This window comes from Equus caballus, chromosome 3 (genome assembly GCF_041296265.1).
Source record: "Equus caballus isolate H_3958 breed thoroughbred chromosome 3, TB-T2T, whole genome shotgun sequence".
NCBI classification, from domain to species: Eukaryota; Metazoa; Chordata; class Mammalia; order Perissodactyla; family Equidae; genus Equus; species Equus caballus.
In genome coordinates this window covers 122,948,657-122,958,858 of record NC_091686.1, presented here as the reverse complement: position 1 = coordinate 122,958,858, position 10,202 = coordinate 122,948,657, and the positions used below count along the sequence as shown (strand labels likewise).

The 10,202-nt window shown below is 53.3% G+C and overlaps 1 protein-coding gene across 6 annotated transcripts in view; it reads left to right on the top strand.

The window, feature by feature from the left end:
• Positions 1–4,135: 4,135 nt before the first annotated feature.
• Positions 4,136–10,202, top strand: part of RGS12 (regulator of G protein signaling 12) — a 132,937-nt gene continuing 126,870 nt past the window's right edge. For 3 of the 6 annotated variants that reach the window (XR_011437271.1, XM_023638459.2, XM_023638460.2), the window contains exon 1: positions 4,136–4,331. The gene's annotated coding sequence lies outside the window, so the exon portion shown is untranslated. The remainder of the gene's footprint in view (positions 4,332–10,202) is intronic. The other 3 variants (XM_070262823.1, XM_070262826.1, XM_070262824.1) reach the window with 3 other exon arrangements.

The following is a 10,202-nucleotide window of genomic DNA, read 5'->3' as shown; positions in this document are numbered from 1 at the left end:
TCCCCTCAGTCAAGCTCTGGCTCTTTGAACTGAGATCTGGAAGTGGAGGCCGGTGGTGGCTTTCCTCCCGGGCAGGTGACAGCAGCCTGCTGCTCCCAACTCTCCTTTGCTTTAAGTATGTGAAACAACCAGCACCCAGTGCATGGCCCATCTTTCTTGGTCCTCGGAACACCATCACCGCAGAGCCGCGAGGGTCGGGCCCCGCTGGGCTGCCCACTCAGGCAGCTCCACCATCTCTTTCTGCTGCTGTGAGGGACCAGCCGCGGCAGCACCTCCACCGTCAGCCTTAGCCTGTGGAGGACAGCCACTGCCACGTCCCAGATGGGCTGGTGTTCTCGCAGAGAATATTTCTCAGGCTTGGCGACCATATGCTTTATTGCCCCAAATGGGACGCCTCTGGAGAGCAAGGGGGAGCTATTAAGAATAGAGATAAAGAATGAGGACAACAGGCATCGATTGGGCCTGTACCAGCCAGGGTAGAGTCTGAGTACCTGTGATGGGGAATTTTATGTGTCAGCTTGACTGGATCACAAGATGCCCAGATGTTTGGCCAAACATTATTGCTGGGTGTGTCTGTGAGGCTGATTCCAGGTGCAATTTGCTTTCGAATACATGGACTGAGTAAAGTGGTTTGCCTTCCCCTGTATGGGTGGGCACTATCCCACCCATTAGGGCCTGAACAGAACAGAAAGTGGAGGAAGGAAGAACTCGCCCTCCCTGCCTGATGACTCGAGCTGGGACATTGATCTTCTTCTGGCCTCGCGCTCCTGGTTCCCAGGCCTTTGGACTTGGACCGGACTTCACCAGCTTCCCTGTGTCTCTACCTAGAAGACGGTGGAACTTCTCAGCCTGCGTAACTGTGTGAGCCAGTTCCTGGCAATAAATCTTTTCCTACATATATGTATCCTATTGGTTCTGTTTCTCTAGAGAACCCTGACTCATATGGTTCTGAGTGTCTCGGGGAAGGAGTGTCATCTGAGACCACCCTAGGAACATCAGCTGTGGGTTCGCAGGTCCAACGTGGCAAACCCACTTTGACATTTCCACCTCCGTCTGCAGCACTGTGTCAAGGCATCTCTAGCACGCTCAGCTTCCAAGAGCCCCAGGCTGCTCAGCTGCAGCAGCCACTTACCGCCCAACCCTGTACCTTCTCCTGCTGCCCAGGAATGCAAGCGGTGACATGGAGTGCCTTCATGCAGGTCACACCACCCACAACCAGGGGCGGGGGGGGGCCACGCTGTGGTCACGTGGCTCAGGAATCCAGTTCTGAAATCCCTTCCTGACAATCTGCTTCCCAGAGGGCTGTGCCGTGTCCTAGGGCCCTTGGCTGAGGCTCCCTGGGAAACAGAGCCTGAGGCTAAGCTTACAAGCCTATACTTCTGGACGGAGAGGTATGAGAGGAGGGCAGAGTGGCCCCAGGCAGGGGAGAGGAGTGCAGGGGCACTCTGTCCCTAGAGCTTGCCACAGCTCCCTGGCCTTTGGCTCAGCAATGCAGGATGTCTCGAACTGCCGAGAGGAACGGCCTTCCTTGGGGCAAACTGACACGGAAGAGAAAGGGCGAGGAGTGGAACTGCAGGACCCTTCTGTCTTGGGTCTCTCCTTGGCCCTTGGAGGGCTGGAGGGGAGCCAGGACCCACCCCCCACGGGGAGTGCTTCCTCTGGGTCTGGATGTGGGGTCCGGTTAGGCTGGGCATGGGGAGCAGAGCTGCTGTGGCTCACACGTGCCAGACCTCCGTCTACGAGGCTGGCAGGACCAATGGAGGTAGCCGATGCTGCAGCAGCCCTGTGTGGACCGAGTTTGTCCCCTACACAGTTCATGTGTGGAAGCCCTAACCTCCAAGGTGATGGTGTTAGGAGGTGGGGGCTTTGGGAGGTGATTAGGTTTAGATGAGGTCATGAGGGTGGGGACCCCATGATGAGACTAGTGTCCCTTTAAGAACAGACACAAGTGAGTTTGCACCCTTTCTGCTCTCCGCCATGTGAAGAGACTGAGAGAAGATGGCCATCTGCAAACCAGGAAGAAGGTCCTCACTGGATCCTGGATCGCTGGCACCTTGATCTCGGGCTTCCAGCCCCCAGTACTGTGAGGAATAAGCCCCCAGTCTGTGGTACTGTTACAGCAGCTGAGCTGACACAGATAAGCGGCATCTAGCGCTCTCTGCTGGGCAAGCAGCTTAAGGCTCAGAGCACAGGTGAGCCTGAGCAAGTCTAGGGTTGGACATCCCACCCTGCCACCTCGGCAGTGATGATGTGACCTGCTGCAGCCGATGGAACGCATGTGGGAATGCTATGTCACCACTGGGCATGCACTACAGGACCAAGTGCACGGCTGTCATCGCTCCAGAGGCTGCCAGCCAGCCTGGGCTGGGCACTAATCTCACCTTGGGGCCCCACCCTTGTGACCGAAGCACCTCCCAGAGGCTCCACCTCCAAATGCCATCACACTGGGGAACAGGTTTCAGCAAACGAATTTTAGGGGGGGGACACAAACATTCAGTCAAGAGCAGTGCTGTTGTAGAGACAGTTGGCCCCCGTGCCTCAGAGCTCCCCATTTCCTGGCCTCTGCTCAGCAGAGCAGCTCACCTGAGCGACAGTACGCTTCTACCACTGCCAGTTCCACATTCCATAATGCTATCGAGGCACCTTATTTGCAAATATAAGTGGAAGATGCATACTGACGGCATGCCAAGTAGTGAAAATATTGCCCTTGCTGTTATTTTGGGAGCACTAGAGGGAATAAGAATCGTAAGTTAGATTCTGTTTGTCTAGTCAGTGGAGGGGCTGGAAGTGTGATGGGTGGTGGATTTGTTACAATGATTTAATACACAACCCAGGAGGCTCCAGCCAGGTTTAGGTGCTGGATGTGTAACTGAAAGTCAGGGCCCAACTAGTCAGGAGTCCTAGGCTTGATTTTTTCCCACACTTAGATTGTACAGTAAATGCTCACTAGACTGTTTCCTGAAAATGCTCTGGCCGGTCACTATGACTAACAGAAACGGAATTTCCAAAGAAAACATGATTGCTGAGGAAGAAGACAACTGGAGAGTTGACTCTGGAAGGTCTCCTGGGGGTCAGAGGCAAGGTGTCCGGACAGGCGGGAGCGGCACAGGCCCCCTCAGGACCTCCACGGCAGCCGGGGTCATGCTGAGTGCCGTCTGCTTGGCTTCTCCCACCAGTTGGAGGACTAGGGGGTGACTGTGCCCTGCGGGGGACCCCACACTTCCCAGTCGCTCCCCTCTCTTAAAAATAAAAGATTTCTCGGTGGAATGCGGTCTGGATGAACATCAAGGTCAGCAATCAGGAGAAGAGGACGGGGTCCTCGACGCGGAGCGGCCGGGGCGGGGGTGAGGAGAATGCGTCGGCGTGGGGCGCAAGGGGGCACCTGGGCTAGGAGGGGACCAGGGCAGGGAGCGCGGGAGGGGATGCGGGCGAGGAAGGGACTCGGGCAGGGAGGGGAATCGGGCAAGGAGAGGACTCGGGCCAGGAAGGGACCTGGCGGAAGCGCAGGATGGAATCTGAGCTGGGAGGGGACCAGGCGGCGGGTGCGGGAGGGGATCCGAGGCAGGTGGCAAGGGAGGGGATCCAGGGAGTGGAACCGGGAGGTGACTCGGCCCGGGAGCAGAGAATCCACAGCCAGAGCTGGACCCGCCGCTTTACCGCGAGCAGCGGAAGTCCGGTCACTGGCCTGGGAGGCCCCGCCCCCAGATCCGCCCCCACGGGCTCCGCCCCTCCTATCAAGGCCCAGCTCCTCGTCTTTTCCTACCCGCGTCCCCTGGAAGCCCCGCCCCCCGTCCTGTCCGCCGGACGCCCCGCCCCCTAGAAACCCCGTTGCGCTCCCGGTTCATCGCCCCCGGAGGCCCCACCCCGTAGACACGCACTCCCGCCGGATCCCGAGACCCACGCTCCTGGAGACCACGCCCCGCCTTGTCTCGCCCCTGGAGATGTCGCCCCTCCCGGGGCCCCGACCCAAGCCCCGCCCACCCCTCGGACCAGCCCCGCCCCTCGACCCCCTGCCCCGGCTCCGGCCCTCGGCCCCCCCCCCCCCGCCCTCGTCCCCGCCCCCGCCCTGCCCCGCCCCTCGACCCGGCCCCCCTGGCCTGGCTCCGGCCAGCAGCCCCGCCCCCCCGGCCCGGGCCCTCCGCCCTGGCTCTCGCCATCGGCCCCGCCCCCTTCCCCGCCCCTCTTCCCCGGCCCCGCCCCCGGCCCCGCCCCTCTGCCCTGGCTCCGGCCATCGGCCCCACCCCCGGCCCCGCCCCTCGGCCGGGCGGCGACGCGGAGGCGACCGTTGGGCGCGCGGGCGGAGCGGATCGCTGCCGCCGGGCGAGTGGCCGGTAGGTTCGGCGGGCGCAGGCCGCCCCGCCTCCGCTTTGTTTCTTCTCGGGGCGCGCGCTCGCCCCCGCGGCCCGGCCCGCCAGCGGGGTCGAGAGTGTGGGGCGGCCGCCCGGGGTCCCGCCCCTCGGCCCCGAGCCCCGAGCCGCCGGCCCTCTCCTTTTGTTCGCGGCGCAGCCCCGGAGCCCGCGGACCGGGCGCGGGCCGATGTGGGGAGGGCGCGCTCGCAGGCGGCAGGAGGGGCCTGCTGTGCCCCCGCGTTCGCTCGGCCCTCGGCCGGAGCCCGGGCCCGGGCCGCGTCGGGACGGGTCCTGAGCTTCCGGTGGTCAGTCCCTGCCGGGTGGCCGCATTGTGTGGCAGGCGCTGTCCCCAGAGACCCCGACTCGGGACGGCAACCGCAGCCACGTCCGTGCAGCCGCCGCGCCGGGGTCCCGTTCTGGGCTCCGTGCTGCAGTTCAGGGCGCTGGGGTGTCGACGGAGCGGCTCCAGAGTTGTGGGGTGCGGACGGAGCGGCCCCGACTTGTGGGGTGTAGACGGCCCGGCCCCGACTTGGGTGTAGACGTAGTGGCCGCGGAGTTCTGGGGTGCGGATGGAGCGGCCCCGAGTTGTGGGTGCAGATGCCGTGGCTCTAGAGTTGTGGGGTGCGGACGGAGTGGCCCAGAGTTGTGGGTGCAGATGCGCTGGCTCCAGAGTTGTGGGGTGCGGACGGAGTGGCCCAGAGTTGTGGGTGCAGATGCGCTGGCTCCAGAGTTGTGGGGTGTGGACGGAGTGGCCCAGAGTTGTGGGGTGCAGAAAGAATGCTTTACATATTCTTTCAGTGGTGGAATTCCTATGAACATTTCACTTTCTAATTAGCACTTGTATGAGTTTTCTGTGGCTGCTGTAACGAAGTACCATCAATTTAGTGGCTTAAACAACAGAAATGTATTCCCTCCCAGTTCTGGAGGCCACAAGTCCAAAGTGGGTTTCACTGGGCTGAACCAAGGTGAAGGCCGGGGAGGCTGCAGGGACGCTTGGTTCTGTCCCTTTTCGGCTTCTGGATGCTGTCCTCAATCCTTGGTCTGTGCCCCCCCCAACATGTCCCAGAGCCCTGGCTCCCTGTGCTTCCATCCCCGCCTCCTCTGCTGTTCTTTCGTCGTTCACTCCCCCTGCCTCCCTCCCAGAAGGACAGTGATTGCATTCACGGCCCAGTAGGATGTCTCCTATCCCAGGACTCTTAATGTAATCCACCTGCAAAGCCCCTGTTGCCTGTAAGGTGACATTCACAGTTCCCAGGGCCAGGACCTGGTGTCTTTCGGGACCACCCTCAGCCTACCACAGTGCTCCTGACTTTATTTTTGAAAGGACTGGTTTTTCCTATTCTGTGCTGAGAAGCAGCCACCTCACACACCCTCCCAGGTCGGGCAGGTCTCTCCAAGGGGCTGCTGCTGCTCCTGTGTCCAGAAGGGCCTCGTGGATTCCCTGCTGTGCCCTGGAGGAGAGGCTGGGGCTGTCCTGGAAAAAGGTGTCCCGAGAAGGAAGAGAAGCCTTGCTTGGGGTCCTAGTCTGGTAGATCACTCGTTCTTTACTTTTAGGGGGATGCTTACCAGCTCCTTTGGCAATCTGATAAAAACTACAGTCTCTCTTCTGAAGTATATTCTACACATGTGCACATGCGATTTTAATGCGGACACCAGGTTACCTGTGATTTTCAGGGGGTTCACCATTTCAAAAGTTCACCTGATGCATCCAGGAAGGAGACCATGTGCTCTAGGCAAGGAACTCTTGTGTTAGAGCTTTCCCAAAGAAAACATGTAGTTTGTCCTGTTTTTCTTCCCTCTCTCCTTTCCAATGGCCTTGCTGTCCCCAACCCTGTAATCAGGTGATATTCTGATAAGTGTCCTTCCTCATCTTTTCCCTTGTTCACACAGTCGTTTATTGACACACAGACATACACACAGATGTACACATAGACACCCATACACAGACAGAAACAGACACAGGTATGCACACACACTCACTTACACACCGTGCTACCTACATGTCTTTCTGCGTCTTACTTTTGTCCCTTAACAGTGGTCTTGGTCATACTTCCAGGACGCTAGATGAAGCGCTGAGCCTACTCATTGAAAGATCAGACAGTGGGCATTCTCCTGTCCTGCTTCGCCCCGTCTCCCAGAGGCAGTCATCCTAAGCATTGTTTTCTCAGGTGCTTGTTGCTGTTTAAGCTGCTGTTTTAAAATTTATGTATTTTAGACATCATCTTTGGACTTCTCTCAAAGGTACAGAGGAAGCTTCAGCTCTCCTCTCTACACCACCGCTGCTTCCTCTCCCTGCGTTTCCCAGCTTAGTCCTGTCACCTTCTTTTGGTTAAACTCGTGGTCATTGCTTACCTTTTTATGACTAAATATTATTCAGACTGAACCCTGTGGTACACTCCAGCGCAGCTCTTTTCTCATCCTGGCCTGTCACTCACCGGGCAAAAACCTCTTTTTCCTTACATCCAGCCCGTGTCCCTGAACCCCTTTTGTGGTGTGGTGCTTGTTCGGAGGCTTCTCACTTGGAGGCCAGCTTGCTGCCCTGGTCTCTTCTAGTCCCAGCGAGACCCAGGATTTCCCTGGGCCCTTCTCCCCTGTGCGGGCCCTGCTCTCTGACCCCTCTCTTCTCTGTCTGGGCTCACTCCTCATTTTGTTGAAGTCCGTGCTCTTGATAACTAAGAAACGTTACATAGATTTTTCTTTTGTCTTTGATTTTGAAAATACCTATTCAGTTAAGTTTCAGTTTAGCTGGGTATAGAATTCTACTAAAAGGTATGTCTCAGGATTTTGAAGATGTTGCTTCTCCGTATTTAGTTTCCAGCGCTGGTGGGAAGTCTGCTGCCATTCTGATTTCAGTTCTCTGGACGTGGCCCGGCCCCAGGAAGCTCATAGGAGCTGCTCTTGTCCACCCATGTGTTCTAGGCACTGTGCTGGGCCCCTTCAGTCTGAGGACCGACGATTGTTCCTCAAGTCTTTCACTTTTGTGTCCTCTCTTTCTGGAACTCCTTTTATTTGGAGGTTGGACCTCCTGGGTTGACCTCCCACCCCCTCGTCTTTTCTCTCGTCTTGTTGATCTCTTTGATGTTTGTTCTGCTCTTGGGAGATTGCTGTGCATTGTCTTCCAACCCTTCCATTAGTTGTTTTGTTTCTGTTATCCTTTTTATTTTTCAAGAGTTCTTATTCTGATTTCCCTTTTCTATTTTTACTTTTATTTTTTTTTTTTTTAAAGATTTTATTTTTTTTTTCCTTTTTCTCCCCAAAGCCCCCCGGTACATAGTTGTGTATTCTTCGTTGTGGGTTCTTCTAGTTGTGGCATGTGGGACGCCACCTCAGCGTGGTCCGATGAGCAGTGCCATGTCCGCGCCCAGGATTCGAACCAACGAAACACTGGGCCGCCTGCAGCGGAGCGCGCGAACCCAACCACTCGGCCACGGGGCCAGCCCCTCCCTTTTCTATTTTTAAAATAACATCTCGGGGCTGGCCCCATGGCCGAGTGGTTAAGTTCGCGCGCTCCGCTGCAGGCGGCCCACTGTTTCGTTGGTTTGAATCCTGGGCGCGGACATGGCACTGCTCATCAAACCACGCTGAGGCGGCGTCCCACATGCCACAACTAGAAGGACCCACATCGAAGAATATACAACTGTGTACCAGGGGGCTTTGAGGAGAAAAAGGAAAAAAATAAAATCTTTAAAAATAACATCTCGTTCTTCATTTAGAGATGCAAGATCTTATCATTTAGAAGATAATTGAGTTTTTATTCTGTTTTCTTCTTTTTTGTTTTTTTTTTTTTCACTTTTTCACCAGACTGTATCCTCCTTGAGATCAGAGATTTTTCTGTCAGTATTAGTCATGGCTGAATGCAGACACCTAAAGTTGTGCCTGGCACATAGAAGGAACACTATATAGTGTTCGTGTCGCCTATATTATTACTGATTTTGTTGGGGGGTTGTTGTTCTGGTTGTTCTAACAGTTGCTAAGAAAGGTGTTAAAATCTCCAAAATTGACTGTCGATTTGTCTGTTTCTGCCTTTAGTTCTTTTGGGTTTGGTTCATGTGTTTGAATCTCTCTTGTTAGGCTTGTGCACGTTTATGATGATTCTGTCTTGCTAGTGAATGGAGCTTTTGTGTAGAAGTCTGTTCTGTCTGCTATGAAGACAGCTCCTCCAGCTTTCTCATGTTTGTTGTTTGCACGGTATAGCTTTTCCGTTCTTTGACTCTCAGCTTATTTGTGTCCTTATATTTAAAGTCAGCTTCTTATAAAGCCAGTCTGATAGTTTCTGGTTTTGAATGTGAGTGTTTTTTCTATTTACATTTTTTAGTGTTTAAATATCCCCCAAATTGAAGACTTTTTTATTAGCTAGTAAATGAACAATAAACGCAAATTTTTCCAAAGCAGCTTGGGGGGTGGTGCATAAATAATATTTGGAATAGTCTTAAATCTAATTTTTGAAAAGTGTTCATCATGGAAAATGTTGGAATAGATACGGTGTGAACTGAAGAGTATGATGGACTCTCATGTGCCTGTCTCTTGGCTGTTAGAACTGTCCACGTCCTGTCCCTCTTGTTTCATGTCTGCTCCACTCAGTCCTCGCTCCTCTTATTTCAATAAGAGTTCTTCTTTCTAGTTCAGGTGGATATTAATGTGTCTGCTGCTTTGTTTTCTTCTCTTTTTTTTTTTTGTTAGGTTGATTGGCCCTGAGCTACCATCTGTTGCTACTCTTTCTCATTTTGCTTGAGGAAGATTGTTGCTGAGCTAACATCTCTGCCAGTCTTCCTCTATTTTCTGTGGGATGCCGCCACAGCATGGCCTGACAAGCGGTGCTAGGTCTCTGCCTGGGATCCGAACCTTTGAACCCCGGGCCGCCGAAGCAGAACACTTGAACTTACCCACTATGCCACCAGGCCGGCCGCACACTTTGTTTTCTACTTGTCGTATTTTTTGTTGTTGTTGCTGTTCATTTTTCCCTCCTCTGCCTTGTTTGGGATAATCGAGTATATCCATCTATGTCTGTGTACATGTAGGTATGTATGTATTATTTGTGTGTGTACATATATATAACATACATACATAAATATAGTATATATGCAGTATATTTTTTAGTATTCCATTTTAATTCCTCTATTGACTTTTCACCTATACCTCTTTGCATTATTTTTTAGTAGTCTATCTTATGTATCTTGACTTACCGCAGTCTGTTCAGAGTTAATTTTGTAACACTTTACATAAAATGTAAGATTTTTTTTAATAGTTATAAAAGTTCCATTTACCCCCCTTTAAGCTATTGTCATTCATATTACTTCTACATATGTTATAAGCCACACAACGCAGTGTTATAATTTTTGCTTTAAAAACTCATATGTATTTTAAAGAAATTAAGATAAGAAAAACAATATTTAAAAATATTTACCCACATATTCACCGCTTTTGGTGTGCTTTTTTCCTCCTTAGAGATTTGCATTTCCATCTGGTATCCCTTCTCTTCAGCTTTGAAACACTTCCTTTAGCATTTTTTGCCTGTTAATGACGAATTCTCCCAGTTTTCCTTTATCTATGATGTCTTTGTTTTCTTTCAGTGTTAAAGTATCTTTTCACTGGAGATCTATTTCTGGGTTTTCAGTTTTCCCTGCGCTCTGACTGTGTCTTTCCAGAGTCTTCTGGCTGCTGCTGTTGGTAGAGACGTGAGCCCTGCTGTAGCTGCCTTGTCCCTGTGTGTCACATGGCGACGCTGCTCTGCAGCTCTCCACTTTGTCTTTCAGCAGCTGGGCTGTGATGTGCTTAGAAGGCTTTTCTTTGTATTTATCTTGCTTGGGGTTTATTGAGCGCCTTGGATATAAAAGTTTATAATTTTTCACCAAG